At 40.9% G+C, this 17,670-nt stretch overlaps 2 long non-coding RNA genes across 5 annotated transcripts in view; both read left to right on the top strand.

Moving 5' to 3' along the window:
• The window catches only part of LOC123985164, a 195,413-nt gene that overhangs the window by 133,113 nt on the left and 44,630 nt on the right, over nt 1-17,670 (top strand). The window lies entirely within an intron of this gene.
• On the top strand, nt 5,023-8,780 carry LOC123985168. Its single transcript, XR_006828627.1, has 3 exons — nt 5,023-5,115; nt 5,501-5,578; nt 7,130-8,780. It is a non-coding gene; the product is annotated as an uncharacterized LOC123985168 (long non-coding RNA).

The following is a 17,670-nucleotide window of genomic DNA, read 5'->3' as shown; positions in this document are numbered from 1 at the left end:
GCCATGCCTGCAAGAATAGTCATTTTAAGTTTGAGCATTATAATGTTAAACCAAACGTTATAGATTTCCCAACGCTGAAAGAAACACGAACAAGAACAATGGGGGGTTGGGGGATTCTTAGCAGCTGAAATTTAGCTGAAAATGAGGAAAAGGAGGCGTCCTTGTGTTTTTGTTTGTCTCTGTATCACTCAGAGCAAAATTTTGCATAGAGAGGAAGTTGCATATAAATCCCTCATTATTCCTGTTTTTTGATTTGAGGTGTGTGTGTGTGTGTGTGGGGGGGGGGGGGTTGTGTGTGTTTGTGCTTCTTGTCAGGAGCACATGTTCTCAAAGAGCCTCCACTACATACCCCAGCCAGTGGGCTGATGAGCATTGATTGGATGAATTAAATTATCAGATGCTGCTGAAGGCCAGCCAGTACTCTCTACAAGGAGACAGGTGTTTCTGTTTATTTTTGTTCTTTCTAAATTACTTGTTAGTCTATTTTTTATTTATTTATTTTTTTACACAAAATCTCTCAATGGGTTTGTGTACATACAGTAGATGTATTGTTGTCCAGTGTAGCTGAAAGGCCACCCAACGCCTGTGTGTGTGTGTGTGTGTGTGTTTGCATATGTGCCTGCACGTATGCTGGCGACGATGCCCTTGTAGATTACATGGGGAGCACAATCTGTGTTTAGCACACTCACCCTTAGAGGACGGATTATGGGATAAACAGAGTGGCAGGCTCCAGTCACCATACACACACAACAAACACATATTAACTCTCGCACACACACACATTTTAGGTACTCCGGGTACAACCGGGTACTATAGGACAGATGCAAGGTTGTGATCAGCTGAGAGCGAGCAGTGGAAGTTGCGCACATACACTGATGCTCATTTATCTGCATTTGCACATGTGCTGACTGCCTGATTACTTAGTTGCTTACAGTATTTACACCCTGAGGGCTTGTCGTGGTGGAGTGTGTGTGTGAGAGCGAGCACAAGGAAGCATTTTAGTATTTGCTGTATTATTCACATTTGAACTTTATTGTTTTCTGTGCAAACACTAATTATGTGCTTCAACTACGCTGCTTACAGTGACGTACATTGAGTGTTTTCATCCACAGGGGCTTACTGAATGCGTGATGCTGAGCTGAAAGAGAAATTACATTTAATACATAAATCTACTTATATTTCTGAGACTATTTTCAATTTAAATGTTGATTAATTAACTGAGACATTTAAAGACGACGCAAGAAAGGTCTCATGTTGAAAGTTGGGCCTCTCGTGTAGACATGGTCTTTTGTTTTATCCTGCATTTGTAGAAGACAAAAGTGTGACTCTGTAAAGCTATAAAGCCGTATTACATAATCACACAGTCTTTGGCCACTTATCCCTCTTTGGCCTGTCATTTTCACACTTGGATTCATGTTCCTGCTCACCAGCGTTCGCACATCCACCCACATAATGAGCCTCGCATGCACGCAAATGCACATTTTGACTTATGGATGCACACATGAGCTCACACGCAGACTCTTATGAACACGCACAGATGCGCACTCCGCTCCCTTCCACCGTGATCTCAAGGACACTCAGTCAACATTTACTGGAGCTTTGATGGCTTTACAGCCATTATTACTGTCTCCCTCCCTTCTCCCCACCTCCTCCTCCTTCTGTCCCTCCTCCTCATCGTGCCATCAGTAGGTCTCAGTCTTTTGTGTCATGGTGTAATTAAACACGCAACAGGGAGTAGGTCAGCGTCCAACTTTCAGCTCTGATTTGCAAGAGCAGGTCTCGAGCTTCCAGTCAAAACCATCTGCTCCTTTTTTTTTATTTAGGAGAAACTACATGTAATTTAAAACATAATGCTGGCTCTCAGTTTGTTGCAACAGCTGCAGATTTCAGTTTGTATTGACATTTTCAAACTGAGGGTTGCAATGAATGCGCATTGCAAATATAGCTTGTGTGTATTTTATTTGATCAGTGGAAGAAAAAGAACTGGAGGCTAAATACAGTAGCCAATGTATCTGCAGTATAATTGGTACTATTGCTCTAAAATAGCTTTTTGGCAATGGTAGTGACAAAGTGACTCTATGTTGCATTATACAATAAAAGCATCATTAACAAATGAAGGGATTCTGTCCACAGAATCTGAAACACATACAGGAGGTATTAAAAATATTATTTTTATATATATATTTATATATATATATATATATGAATGAGAGAGAGAGAGGGATAGTGGTTCAACCAGTCAAGCGACGTACAGACCTTTTTCTACACGTCTTCTTTTCTTCTTGTTTTTTTTTTTATGGTATTTTAGCAAAGAAGAAGTTATATCAGAACTTTACCATGCCCTTAGGAAATGTTGCATTTCTCCCTTTTGATTTTTGACATTCTTCTATTGTACCTTTGATCTTTCTAATGCGCGCAACTGGGAGAGGATGATTCGATCAGGACTGAAGTGGAGAAGAATCCTTTTAAGCACAAATTATAAAATGTTTTTCTGTACCGAAGTGCTCATCTTACATGGGAGGAAACAAGCATAACAGAAACCTATTTTTCCATCATCTTTATTGTTGAGCCTCCACAAATAAAGCAGGTTACGCTATAGGCAAATGCTGGCAGCATTAAAGACATTTCTGACAGAGGTGAGGGGTTAGTATAGAATCACAAGATGTGTGATCAAAGCAGCATACTGAAGTATGTTTGGTGAAATCTCACCCCGTGGCAAAAATCCAGATTCAGTCAAACCAGAGTTGGCCAGTAACGCGCACATCTGATCGCATGGTCCCGTTCAAACCTTTGCCCCAGCATCTACACTGCACTGCAGGGAGCCCCTGTGAGCCCCTTCTTACTGGTGGCGAAGACGTAGAGGAAGAAGGGTGACAATTCATTTAATCCCTTCTTGAATGCTCGTCTCTCTCTGGGTGATATTGAAATGATGCTCCAGGCTTTACACCAGCAAAGTGCCAAGCAGGGAGGCCCCTGGGAAATATTTTATTCAAACGACACCAAATTTTGTACTGTGCTCACACAAAGACGCGCACATACAAACTGCAGTTTTTATGAAAGAGGCATCTTTGTCCTATATTTCAGTCTTGTAGCTGCTGCACACATTTTCATATTAAGTAGGATGATATTTTTCTAGAATACTGTAAAGCACTGTTTGAAAATGAAAGCTGAAGGTTGGTTTAGACCACTTGAGCCCTAATGTTCCCCTTGTTCCACTTAAGTTTACGCTTAAGTAGCTTTGAAGATAGATAAAACACTTGTGACAAAATCACACTTACGTTCCCTATCTTCCTGTTCCAGCAATTCACTGAAGCTATACCATGCATTTGTTGAGAGAAATATCAGCAAGGACATGTGTGTGGCACTCTAAACACACATGCAAAAACAAACCTCACGCACACCATCAGTCGCTCTCACCCTCACATGTTTCTGCCATTACCCGGGGACCGGTGATTATGTTGCAAACAAACACACATAACTCTTCACACTTTCTCTATCCTGCCGTCTCGCCTCATTAGGTGCAGGCACACTTTGGAGCACCTCGTCCTCCTACAAACCACCCAAACAGAGGCCCTTACTAAAGCTAATGAAGTGGAAGTCTCCTGGTAATGCGTGGCCCTTGAACATGTGGAATGTGTCTCGAGTTCTGAGCGTGGGTGTTTCAGTATTTTGTATTGTTTGCGGTGCTCTTAGTAATCACTGTACAAGAGGTGTGAATGTAATATTTCACGTTATAATGTGCTTATGGCAGTATAATGGCAGTGCAGTTTAAAAACAATACTGCTTTATGTAAACTATTTAAAAAAGAGGGGGGGATACATTCCGCTAATTCTCCGTTCTGGATCTGTAACTTGGCTTATTGGCAATGATTTTGCAGGAAAATGGAACCGGAGCAAACTGCAACCTCAGGGCTGAAAACTGCCAACAGCAAGTTGCCAAAAGCTGCAGTTCCTCGAATGGCCACTTGACGCTGACTACAAACGTAAGCCAATATCCATAGATCCCCATGTTAAAATGCCAAACTTTACAGCAGATATAAATATGTTCACAGCCTGGTACGAAAAAAACCCACTTTTGATCTGTTAAGCTAATTTCCCCGTTCATGCCAACTGTACTAGGGAGAAAAGTTATGCATAATTAAGGGGATGGCCACTTTGAGTAACAGGTAAGTTGCCGCAGCAAACAGGGTTCATTGGCCCGCATCAGCTCCTCCGATGCTCCACCTCTTTGCCCATTTTTGGATTAGCCGGGACTTAGGCGATTCGGGCAATGCCAAGATGGCGACGGCTGGAGCCACCCACAATGAGCTTCACAATCGCTCTGCAGAAACCTATGGGTGACGTCACAGAAAGTACATCTGCGTTTTATACAGTCTATAAGCCTGAGATGTAGATGTGTGCGTTTCCACCAAGTTGAAAGAAAAGGTCTGATTTTCTTTTTTTATTCAGTAGACAGGGTCTAGGGTTGGGTTTCGAAGAAGAAACAAAAAGAAGCTACAAAGTTAAGGCCCAAACTCAAAGGAGGTAAATTATGCCTAGTGCAACATAACCAAACAGACCTACCCTTCCAAATGACACATAAGGACGTTATTCACACCCATGGACTAGCCCTAGACAGACATAAGGGGAAACCTGACTGACAACATTAAACATCTAACAAACTAATTAGCTTCCAGTAAAATATAACAAATCCAAAGAAAGTCCATCTTTCCCAGGCTGCAGTAAGATTATAAAAACACAGCTATGTGTTCCTTGCAAATTAAAAAAAACATGTTAACTAAATTATGTGCACCCAAACTAGAAAACAACTGTCAACAACTGTTGGATAAAGTGTGAATACGCTAACACTGGTGGGCAGCAGCTGATGCAGTTTCTGTGCTCTCATCTAGCTCTCATCATAAGATGCGGCTGCTGGCTGAACCCATTTACTACACAGATTCCAAAACAAGATTTTGTACCTACTAGTCAATGGAACCCCCCAGGTTTAAAAATACACAAATTATCCTTAATGTCAACATTTCATATGTTACGTCACTCATCGCATTTTCAGGTTAAAGCTACAGGTTACGAACATTAAAAAGTCATGTTTCTGGCTTCTACAGTAAGGCAGCAAAAGGTGATTATTTTGAATCTTTCAGTTTTTATAACTTTAGTCACTTGCAATTGATGAAAGCTACTCCTAATCAGATTTGGATTCAATGAGCAGATTCTATACTGGATTTGGATTGATAAAATGTGATTAAACCATTTTGTACTTTTCTACAGCAGTCAGTTTTAAGTGGTTATTATTCTAATTTTTTTGAAAATGTTTTTTAAAAAATTGTATTGATATTATGAATCAAACTCAGAGACAAACTTTATCAGATGATTACTGTCCTTAGCGGGTAAGGAGAGTAAGCATCTGATTAAGTTTGCTATTAGGGACTGCTGTAGCATCATGGTAGCTTGACTGTGAAACATCTGTTTGGACTGTTTTGTCCTTTATCTGATTTTATCTGAAGACTAGATGGAAACCTGGTGCTGCAGGTCCAGTGTGAAGAAAAGGCTGGATGAAGCCCGTCTTTGCACAACTATGAGTTGTGAGTATAAAACAGAGGTGGCCTTCCTAAATTCCATAGTATTCCTTTAAGTGCTATTGTTTTAGGTGACATGAAGCAATCTGACCTGTTGATTGGCAAGGAAGCTGAGAGAAACGATTTCCTGAAGGGTTGAACTGTCCCATCTACTAATAATTGTAAAATCACAGAGCAATCAGTGGTGAGGGGTGACCGGGCACAAAAACAAGGGCCTTTCTATCGAGAAACTCATCTCTCCTGGTGTGAGCGATGAGGAGGAGAGGAGGGAGGAACAGAAGGAGAGGAAAAGAAGGACATAGTGTGGTTGGGCTCGAAAGCTGTTTTTCTTTCTGTCCAGACATTTTTACTCAAAAACATCCCTCAGGTGCAGTACTTATTATGGAGCACAAAATTGCCTAATGTGCTTATTTCTACTGCTAATGCAGCAGGCAAGCAGGAAGACAGGGTATAGCTCTCCAAGGGAAAGTGTGCACTACAATAAGACCTGTAAGCACAATTTAAGTAATTAGATGGTGAGGCTGGAATTAAGGCCCCACGTGTGCACAAAAAATTACACACACCAACACCCACACATGGCGTGCAAATACACACAACTGGACAGAGAAAAATGAAGTACACACACACAATTTGTGGTCATTTCCCCTAAATAATTCCAGTATCTCTGACTATGATGAAAAGCTGCAATAAAAAGCACATTCTAGTTATTCATCCTTTCCCCACTCGTCTCTATCCTTCTGTCTCGCCTTTTGACCTCTCTGCCTCAGTCTTATTAACAGTGAATAATAATTTTAAGTATAATTTTAACACCCATGCTGTACACGGCAGGTGGCTACTCATCCGCTCGCAGTTTGAAACAAAGGATGGTGTGATGTAAATTTGGAGGAAGAGGCGGGAGACAGAAAGAGAGAGACACACACACACAAAGGGAGGAGGAGGAGAGACAACAGTGGAAACTAAGTAGGAGAAAGAAACAGAGAAAAATAGACAAATGTTAAGTAGGAGAAAGAGGCAGGATGAGCAATAAGAAGGGAGTTGGGGCAGTGCGATGAAAACAGGAATAGAACTAGGCCAGAGGAGCGAGCAAAGGAGGGGGGGGGGGTTGGGCAGCGAGAGGGAAACTGGGGGGATGGAGAAAAAGAGAAAGGATACAGAAAGGGGAGTCGGGATGGAAAATAGTGTGGGTGTGTGATTTATGCCTGGGGAGCTCTCTGTCTCCTGGTGAGGCTGCCTACTGATTCCCTAACCTGAGAGGCGGGGAGGGAGTGTGTGTGTGTGTGTGTGTCTGTGTGTCCGGAGGGGGCACACACACAATGTGTGTTTATCACCAGATCAACGCACATCGTGTTAGTGTTGAACCCACTGCAGTGTTTCTGTGATCTGAAATACTATGAAGTCTAAATGATGTACACCACGGAAATAACATGGTCCCCTCTTAATTTCCTTTTTTATATACCTGTAAAGTATAAGCGGTTGACGATGGATGGATGGATGGATATACCTGTAAAGTTAGTTTTACTGACCCATCTTTATGTTTTTGTTTTTTTTATTTTGCAGCTCAAAGGCAACTTAATATGAAATTGTCTCTTTCATTGGATATTCAAAAAAGAAGACGTGTCTAATGATCTCATATCTGTATGGTAAATATGAAGCTATAGCCAGCAGCCGGTTATCTTAGATTAGCATAAAGACTTTAAACGGGGGGAAAAAGCCTGGCTCACACAAAAAATGACATCTGAAACAATGAAAGTTGTGGTTTTTAACAGGGGGGGTGTCTTTGGCGATAGCCAGGCTAGCTGCTTTCCCTCCAGCTTTTATGCTAAGCTAAACAAATATCCTCTGTTCAAAGGTTTAAAAAAAATCAGCCTACCAGCACCTCTAAAGCTCACTAATTAACACGTTATATCACACTTGTTTAATCTGTTGAAAAACCAGTACCTCCGCACATAGCCAGGTTAGTTGCTAAGCTAAGTGGCTGCTGGCTGATGCTTCATATCTTTTATTTAAATATTGGTTAGAGATGGCTGCCCACTGCAAGATTTAAGCCTAGTAAGATATAGCTGCACACATTGCACCACAGCAGACACAGTTATATTACGGCAAAGACATAGTTTTGTTGTCGTAGATGGATAAAGGGCTGTTTATCTTGCTTAAATCAAATATATCAAAGTAAAGAAGACATCTATTCTTGCTTCATAGTTCTTTTCTTCTGTGTATTTGCCCTTGCATAAATGCTATGCATCAAGCTGGCTAAATTGCCTTGCGTACCTGGATAGAACACATGCTCACACTGAGATGGCACACTGGTACTGCATGCAGAGAGGCAACACACACATACATGCAAAGGTACATACAGAGGTAAACACACCTGCTGTGCAGAATCTGATTTCACACTTCCCTGCTAATTTCTATTGACTAACGTGATCTATCGATCTCACACTGATCACAGCTGATGATGTTATGCGTACACGCTTGACTAACAGAATGTGTGTTTACTGAGGGGCCACAATAAGTAATACACACCTCCATTACCTGCTGAGTGTTTACATTCATGGGAGTCGTGTGTGTATGTCCCTGTATTTATAGTGTGTGTGTGTCTGCTTCTACATCATACTGGCACATCTATATTAATCAGGGGGTTGCAAGTCAGTGTAGTAGCCCCTTTACTGTTTATGTGACTGTGCTCCTCTGTCATCCTACATTACCCATAATTACCCACAAGAAAGAGACAGCACGGATCCCCTGGGACAGATGGGCTCACACATACAGCACACAGACAAAATAACAAAGAGAGGAGTCTCATGCAGTATCCTCTTAATTACCTCCTCTTCAGATGCATCATATGTACTGTAGGAAAACACAAATTGATATAGCTGGCGGCCATCCCACTGCAAGCATTACTGCTTGGTGTACTAGTTGGTATGCTTATCTCCAATTCGTAGTCAAAGAAATGATATATGATGTGGCATGCCAGCGTTTAAGTATGCTAGCATGCTCAGCACAACCCGTGTGGGGCAGAATTTTCGATCGCAATTTGCATTCATTTAATCTCAGACCACTTTTTAGGCTGTCTTCACAGTAACATATGCAATTAATGAGATGTAGTTCACATACAGGAAGACCAAAAGAAACACAAGTGATCTGTTAAAATGATGGCTTGCTGGCTTTCACGCACACAATATGTCTCAATTACTGTTTCCCTTCTGACTTTTGCAGGATCATTACAGACACAATGTAATAATAGACGCATGGCACACAACACTAAAGGCAATGCAGGTTGTTACACTTACCTTGATGGCCTGACTATAAGATGAATCTGAATTGCTTTGGCTGTTAGCCAGTTTTATTTTGTTGTTATCCCTCCTGGTGTGTCTTACGTGAATTTTACTTTCTTTCTTGTGATTAATTCTTTGCAAAGATATATATGTTTGCTTGTTCTCTTTTTCTTGTCAGTTCGTTAGTTCACGTTGCCAAGTGGCTCCCCTGTTTATGGATTACCCTGTTGTATTGTAGATTTCATACTTTGGTTCTTGCCTACCTTTTTTGTTTGTACTATTGCTTTTCGTCAGACTGCCCCCTTTGCTTGGATTGTAAGTTTATCCTGTTTGTTAATAAATGCTGAGAAACAGTTCCTGCTATGCAAGTGTCTGCATCTGGGCCCAAATCCCTGCTTCCTGTGTCCGAGCTTGACAACCCTGTAACAGTGGCAGCAAAAGTACACAGTACACAAGCCACCAGAATCTCCCGTAGGTCAAACAGTACTTTCTAACAAACACTTAGGGCTAAAAGACTCACTACAGACTCTGTAGCCTAGCAACATTAAGGCTGCAAACAATCAATAATGCTACCTGCTCTTTAGGAGCCAGTGTTGAGATATTGTGAATACGTAATTGTCTCTTCTTAGCCACAAGGAGAGACGACAGTTCTCTAATTTCTCTAATTTTAATAAAAAGTAGTTTAGCTTCTGTAGCTTGCAAATGTCAGTCTATAGAGCCAAAATATGCCTCTTATTATTAAAATTATAAAATTATTTCCATGATCAAGGTGCAGCATTTAGCTTCACTTCCTACTCTCTCCTAAATGGCTTTAATCATATACTCAGAAATGTCATGTGTAAGAACATTATATTCTTTTATTTAATGGCAATATGACTCTCTTTAATCACAAAGAATATTATGCAAATGTTACTAAGTGGCTGCCAGCATGACTGCTGTAGAAATTGAACATGACGGTTACCTGAAAGGCTCCAACTAACGATTATTTCAATTATTGATTAATCTGTCGTTTATTTTTTTATTTTTTTACTTTCAATCAATTGTTGTTTTGAAATATTGATAAAATGTCAGAGGATATTTGTCATTTTTGCTGATTAAAGGACTAAATACGATGAATCGATTAAAATTGTAGCCATTAATATTCTGTTGATTGACTAACTAACTATTTGTTTCAGCACTACTATCATTTCAAACTGGAGGAGCATTTACCGATTGCTGTCTACACCAGGCTATAGTGTCTTGATTTGTTGCAGCATAGTAACAACATGGTACAGGATAGATAATTTTTTTTTTTTATTCTTTCTTTCCTTCTGAATGTTGAAGCAAATGATTGCATAGCCACAACTTGAGAGCACCTCTACTATGCTCTGTAAATGTTTGCAATAGATTGCTGCAGAACTGACAAATGCCAGAAACACATATCCCTGGCACCTGTTTATTTTTACCCCGCAGTATTTAGGCACACAATTTCATAGTGGGATCCAAAAGGATTTTATCGCATGTGTGCGGTAGGTTTAAAGCCATTAAAGTCAAGATCCAGCAGTTCATGCAGCAGCTGATAAGTGGGGCAGCTTAGCATCATGCAAATGTGGTGTAGAGTTTGTGCCAGTTGAGAAAACTTTTACTTTAAATCAGGACAGGTCACTGACCATAGGATGGGAATATTCAGTGTTTGAGTGCTGACTCACAGAAGAGTTTATTTTGAAATAGCTGAACGTTGAATAGCAATGGGTAAACAGGCTTTCCACAAACTTTTTGGAATTTCAGATCAGTGATAGTCCACGTCTGATGACGGCAACTCATTTCAACCGATCAAATTGCCACACATTGCCCACCATTTTGTCATCCTTTGATGTGGGGTTCAAAGGTTTGCAAAGCTGTCAGCGGTTGTCTTCAGATACATCACCCGCAATAAACTGTGAGCTGAAAGCCAGCCAGACCCCTTGACGCTCTTGCTCGCTCCGTTTCTCTTTTACACAAGACCAAACAGACATTTTAGAGCAAAAGATCTCAGCCACTGCAGACAGCGAGCAGAAGCGTTTTCAAGGCCTGTTGGAAGGGAAACGTGGATGCTTTTGGGCTGGAAAATGCAGCGCTGCCATGCAGCCCAATACACACACACACCCACACACAAACAGACACGCTCACGATGATGGAGGGAGATGGCAGAAGATGGATGGTCAGGTCAGGGTGATATGACTGCAGAGTGGTTAGGAAGATAAGCAAGAGACAGACGAGCTTCCCCTCTACCGGCCGATTGATGAACATGGGGTCTTGGGGTAGGGACGGGATAAGGGGGGTGGGGATGGGGGCAAGGTAAAAAAAAGTGGTGAAATATCATTCATTAATGTCTGTCTGGGAAGATAGGAAAGGTGGGAGAGCTGAGAGATTTGATAAGAAATTCACAGAAGAAAACAGACGTTTCATTAGCTAACAGCTAATTTGTTTGTTAGCTTGAGCGTAGCTTTCTCTGATGCTACAAATTAGAACTTGGGAAAATATTTGCGATACCAATTACAGTTGCTCCACTTCTAACTCCAAAGCAGCTGTAATCATTCAAGTTTACACCATATCCTTCCTAATTTACACCATCAAAACCCGTCCAACCGGTGCTGCGGATCTGCCAATACTGCTCAGCATGTTTCATTACACTGATTTTGTGTCATACATGACAAGAAACAATGCAAAGGAAAACAAACACCTCCTTCCTCATCTTGTCACTCCTTAATAGTCTTCTCATCACCAGCAATTTTTCTCTTCATCAAGTATGATTCTGGGTCTTTCCGTACACAACTGATAAACGAGGAAAAGGCGTCAATCTTTAATTTAAGGTTTTGCACATAATGTATGCATACAAGCTGTTCTGCATTGACTGTGCCAAACTGTAGGCTTTGAATTATTCTGCTTTTTTTCCTCCAGACTCTTGGAGTTCACCGTTCACTGAAACGATTGTGCACACAGAACACACACGTACTCTCCCTCACAACTTTGACTGACTGAAACTTCCTTTCCACAGGCAGGTGGCACATCTGTTTTAAAGCCAACTCTACTCCAGCAGAATACTGAAAACATATGCAAAGGCAGCAGCTATTTCCTAAATATGTAGCTTAATACACCGCAGCAGTCAGTACCATCACCTGTGAGACTCTATACAGTGCATGTTTTGCAAGCTCTCATCATTGCCGGAGACGTGCGAGGCGTTTTCTTTATCTGATTGTCAAATCATCATAATTCCATTATTTAATATTTTCTTGTTGGTGAAGACGGGCTTGGGGCTAACATGGGTGCTGACATCAGTTAGGGTGTTCTCATTGTGCTGGGAAGCTAACCAAGCATTTTTTTTCCCTCTGCAAATAAGTTTCTAATGGAAGGTAAATTCCGAAGTCAGCAAAAGTGTAAAACATTTTTAGAAAAATGGTCTGTTTACTGTACAGCTTTAACACCCAGCACAGTTCAAATCTCAGGTCCATTGTGATTCAAAAGAAACTGCATTTAACAAGGTTTAACTTTCACACACACATTCTTCAATAAAGTGACACATTGTCAAATCAATGGATGCAAACTCAACAAGTAGATTAATAAAAGTGATCCTACCCTTGGTGCCATTACTCACTTTTGTCTTTGGTCCAATTTACAGGCTCAACTATAATGTTCACTTTGGCGCTTTTGGGTGTTTAAAAGCAGCATGTATACTATTGTTTACTGAAATTGTGAGAATACTTGAACAAGACATTATAGCAGCAAATATTTTTTAATTAGCCGTGGAAGTACTATGTATAATGTGAAAGAGTTGCTCATAGGGATGAACACACAGAGAACTATTACCCAAATCTGTGTTACCCTCAACTGTACAGAATTCATTTTTACATCTACTTAAAATCCGACTTTTGTTTCCTACAGTAACTCTGGGAATGGTGTATAACGCAAAATGCACAAATATTTTCATCTTGTTGCATGTAAAAATACTTAAGTAAAATATTTTCATATTTAAAATCAAGACAGTAATTAGATTATTGTATTATGTTTCTTTTGTATGTCTGACATCTTATCCCATTTTATTGGTTACACACCCATGTGAAGGTTATTACATTATTGATTACCACAGTATTTAACCACTACCAGTTTCCAAGAGCCCAAACTCCATTGATTTTCAAGTCTGTTTTTAGACAACAGTGATGAACATGGCGGAACTTCAGTTTCCAGCTTTTAAGGTAAATGATAGTTTTAATTATTTGCTTCTCTCTCACCCACCCTTTTTCTCTCTTTCCTCTTTGGAACATGTTAGTTGTCTTTTGACTGCTGCCATCACACAGAGCCTTAAGGACAATTTGTCTCTGCTTCGAAAGTGTCCTTTATGAGGAGATTGTACTGTGACATCCTGCTCCTCTGAAAGTCTCTGCTGGCAATTCCTGTACTGTGTTTACCCCCTTTTATCTCAGTTAACTTTTTCTTCTTTCTTACAGTAAAGTTAATTTCAAGCTACTTCAGTCTCTGAAATCTTTTTACACCATGGAGAAAAGACAACAACAGTGTTTTCTTCGGACTTGAGGGTGGGCCACTACATGATTTTCCTTTCCATGGGGCATCGGATGGCACACTAAGCGGAGCCTCAAAGAGTGGACGCCAACACAAGATAGGAAATAATAATAGCAAAACAACAAACCACAATGCTTTAAGCTTGCCTGGTGAATCAAACTAATTAGCAGCGAAGCGCCTGGGACCTTTACTTAGTCATCTGAGAAGCCCATTAAAGCCCCCCCCCCCCCCCCCCCCCCCCCCCCCCCCCCCCCCCCCCCCCCCCCCCCCAACCTCCTCTCCCGCTACTCTCTTGCTGTCTTGCTCTCACAGTAAATTTATTTCAGGAGACACCACTTTGAACATTGTATTCTCCAACATTTAGCCTAATTTCTGGCCTCCTTGTTTTTGCAGATTTCCTTGTGTCATTGGGATGTTGAATCACAGTTGTACAGTACGTCTCAGCGTTTAATAGTAATGTCTTTTTTAGCACTATCGCTGACCGTGAAAACTAACAGCATAATCACAGAACAGTGAAGTAGCAGTGTAATGGGCTTTATTGACTCTTAATTTGCAGTGAAATGTTTCTTGGTTGTCTCACGAGGCTCTTTCATTTTCCTTAAATTGTCATTATGGCTTGTGTATCTCGTTGCATTGAGTTGTCCATGGAGTGTAAGATGGATGGATGGATCGATAGACGGGTACATGATAAGGTAAGTAGGAAGGATACTTGGATGGTTGGATACTTTGATTGGTATTAAATAGGTGGAGGGATGGATTGATGGATGGATGGATATTTGGGTGAATGGATAGATGATTAAAGGATAGTTGAATAGGTACTTGGATCAATGATTGGATCGATGGAATGACTGAAAAGATGGATGGATGAATGGGTACTTGAAATGGATTCTTGGATGGATGAATACATAAATACTTGGATGGATAGATAAGGGACAAAGAGACGGAAAGCTGCCACCTAGTGTAGCATGTGCTTTGGGAACGGAAATGGTATTTTCTTAGCAGAAAACGCACAATTCTCTGTAGCATGGGCAACTTGCCAGTAAAGGCTGTGCTGTAATGCACAACATACGTACAGTACAGTATAGGTAAATTGTGTTTCCTGCTGTCACTGTTTACAGTTGGTGGGAAAATGGGAGCAGCTCTGACCAGCTCTTGTTGTCAGAGCGCACCCTAATTGGGGCAATATGGCTATCTTTGTATTTCAGTATCACATGAAGACACATACTAAGACACATACCAAGCTGAGCTGGTCCTAGAGCAACCCCAGCCAAAATCAATAACAAAGGTCATTGCTATTCCAATCATAGCCAAGCCTATGCTCTCTGTTTCCTGTATTTGTCTCAAGAAAACGTGCGCATGATAAACTCTCCCTCTGTGGCATTATATCAATAAAACAAGGACACAGTTCTGTCAGGGCTAATGTCATGCAAATATTTATTTATCTTATTTTGCTGCATTAAATGATAGAGCGAGTGTGAGAGCAGAATAATGGTTTTGTGTTTATTAGGTGGGTTTCTGCCAGTCTGAAAGATCCCTGCTGAGAGTGAGCGCCGCTATGTTGAGACCCAGATTTCAAAGGAGCTCTATCTAGATCAAGCCTTTGTCTGATTCACACAATCACAGACTAGCTGTAGTCCAACTTTTCTCTGCAGTCGATTTTGGTCATCTTGGGTTTGGCTGTCAGTGATGAAGGAGGTGAGAACATCTGTTCTGTTAATCTGTGGGGCCAGAGCTTTTTTCCTCACTCTCCTTTTCCCTCTGTACCCGCGGTTCCTGAGAACGCAGCATGGATGTCAGGCTTCGGCTCAAAATCTAACACGCTGCAGTGAGCCAGTGAAATCGCTAGGTGTCCACCATCTGTGTGCGTGACCTGCCAAATGCCATGTCATCATCATCACTATCAGTCAAAGCTGCATCAATCTCTGTGTGAATCTGCATATTTGTGCCTGACAATAGGGCAAAGCTTTTTGTTCTAGGTTCACATGCATGCTTGCACTTCAGGTCATTTGTCAAGTTATTCTTTATTTATCCCCATGAAGAAATTCGTCCTCTGCTTTTTGACCCATCCTAAAGGAGCAGTGGCAGTGCCCGGGGACCAGCTTATTTTATGAGGCCAGTGCATTGGTCAAGGGCAATGGCAGGAGAACTACCTCATACCTAGGCTGCTGGGATTGCATGTTTGTGTCCTGTGCCCCAGGTGTGGCTAGGGTTTGACTACTAAAACATTTAAGTTTTTCTTAGTTATCCAGGTTTTTTCATGTGTTAAGGTGTTTGCATAATTAGTTCTATATGAATGCCATTTTTAATAGACAAGGTTGTTGTACATGTATGAGTTTGCAAGTGCACACATTAGTGCTTGTATGTATCTGCAGTACAGTCTTGATGGAATGTAACAAAGTACATTCAGTAAGTACTTTGGTACAATTGTGAGGCAATTTAATGCTAGTTTTACTGCTACTATATGCTTCTAAATCACTATATCAGCGGCAAATATTGTACCTTTGACTCACTAAATTCCTTTGCAGAGCACATAAAATCCAATGCATATTTTATTTTACTTTAACAGTATAAAAAGTTAGCAAACTCCATCTAGACCATAGATACTGTACATGCAATAGTTAAAAAAAGTACTTTTACTTGTGATGGAGTATGTTTATGCTGTTTGTAGTGCTTAATTTAAGCAAAGGATCTGCATACCTATTACAACCCAGATCTGCCGTGTTTGTGTCCGTCTGTGAAGAGGTGTTGGTTGCTTGTGTGAGGAAGTCTGTGTGTGTGCGTGACACCCGACCACCATTCATCTGTCCATCTGTTGTGGAGACTCTTAACAGGCTCGGGCCGCCTCTGTTGTCAGATGGCGGATCGGATGCAGAGCTCATTTCCTGCCGTCTTACAGCTGCAGTGCATACTGTTCTCTTTTCTCTTACCTGAGAGGAGTTGGTTAAAATTACACTTAGGTTCTTCTTTACTTCCCACTTTGTGAGTGCACAATTGCGTTACATATGGAAGGAATCATACAGTACATAATGCTGTCTGTTGTACACTATATTACTTTCCAAAGTTGAATATGTATAATAAAAAAAATTTAAAATCTAGATAAAATCTAGTTTTATATATTTATTTTGTGGGTTTTGGGGTTTTTGTCTTCCTTGTCAATTTTGTGCTGACTAATGCATGGCCATTTTGATTATATTCCTCTACTTTATTTGTGATCTGTACATTTGTAACCCCACCCCTATATAACTGACACTTTGCTAAGCCCCGCCCCCCTTAGTTACTGTTGCGAAGTCCGACAAATTGTCTGCACTGCCACTGCCTATTACTGCACTCCCTGGAGAAATATTGACAAATTTGTTGGAAAAAGCGATCTCAGAAAGAAGCAGACAGTTTTGCAGTTGCATTATACATTTGAAGGTTGTATTCAGGCTGTCAGACTGACTCAAACGGACGTGAAAAAAATGAAAGATAGAAGCTAAAGCCTACCGATCACACAGTACAAGTGAACCACCGCATCCCCCAATGATTGAGAAAAAAAGACAACGATATTAAGGATCAACACGTTTTTTAATGCGCATTTTGAAGTATCGCATTAGAAAAGGTTGATGGAAACGGCAGAATTCTAAAAATTTCTCAAACGTTTTTACGCTTGCTTGAGGTGGTTTTTACCTTTGTCGAAAAAGAGTAAATGCGCTTAATGGGAGATGGAAACACTTTTTCCAAATAAGTTCTGATGTAGTGAACTTGTAACTCACCACTGATCAGCTGTTTCTGCTGTCGGTGTCTTGCCCTGTTGTGCAGAGTTCTGCATGCCTGCTGAGAATTTCATGCACCTCGCAGCTGGGAACGCTCATTTGTGCTGAGAAAAGAGGTGGATGCAAATCTCGGCAGGTAGCCTTCATCTCTTCAGCCGAATTATGCATTCTCCTCTTAAAAGTACTTTTCAGATCCTTTGCTCTGCACGCTTTTCAAACGGGCTAATCACCGCATATTTTGGCTGAATCTCAATGAATGCTACTTCTAGTGAGTGTAATAAAATATTAACGACTCAAAACGATTATAAAATAGGCCTATTCATTTCAATCATTTATCACCATTGATGAACCCCACAAAGGATATTATAGCGTTTAAAAGCATTATTTGGAGGTACGTGCAATTCTCGGCAGGCATGCAAAACTCTGCATAACAATGGATATTCCCATAACGTGCGGAGACATGGCTTGAAACACATTTCTGAGGACCTCTCTCCATTTTTCTAAGATCAATGGCCATCAGGTCCATGCAACCGGT

Source organism: Micropterus dolomieu, linkage group LG16, assembly GCF_021292245.1.
Source record: "Micropterus dolomieu isolate WLL.071019.BEF.003 ecotype Adirondacks linkage group LG16, ASM2129224v1, whole genome shotgun sequence".
NCBI classification, from domain to species: domain Eukaryota; kingdom Metazoa; phylum Chordata; class Actinopteri; order Centrarchiformes; family Centrarchidae; genus Micropterus; species Micropterus dolomieu.
The sequence above is the reverse complement of the archived record's forward strand: the minus strand, read 5'-3'. Positions and strand labels throughout refer to the sequence as shown.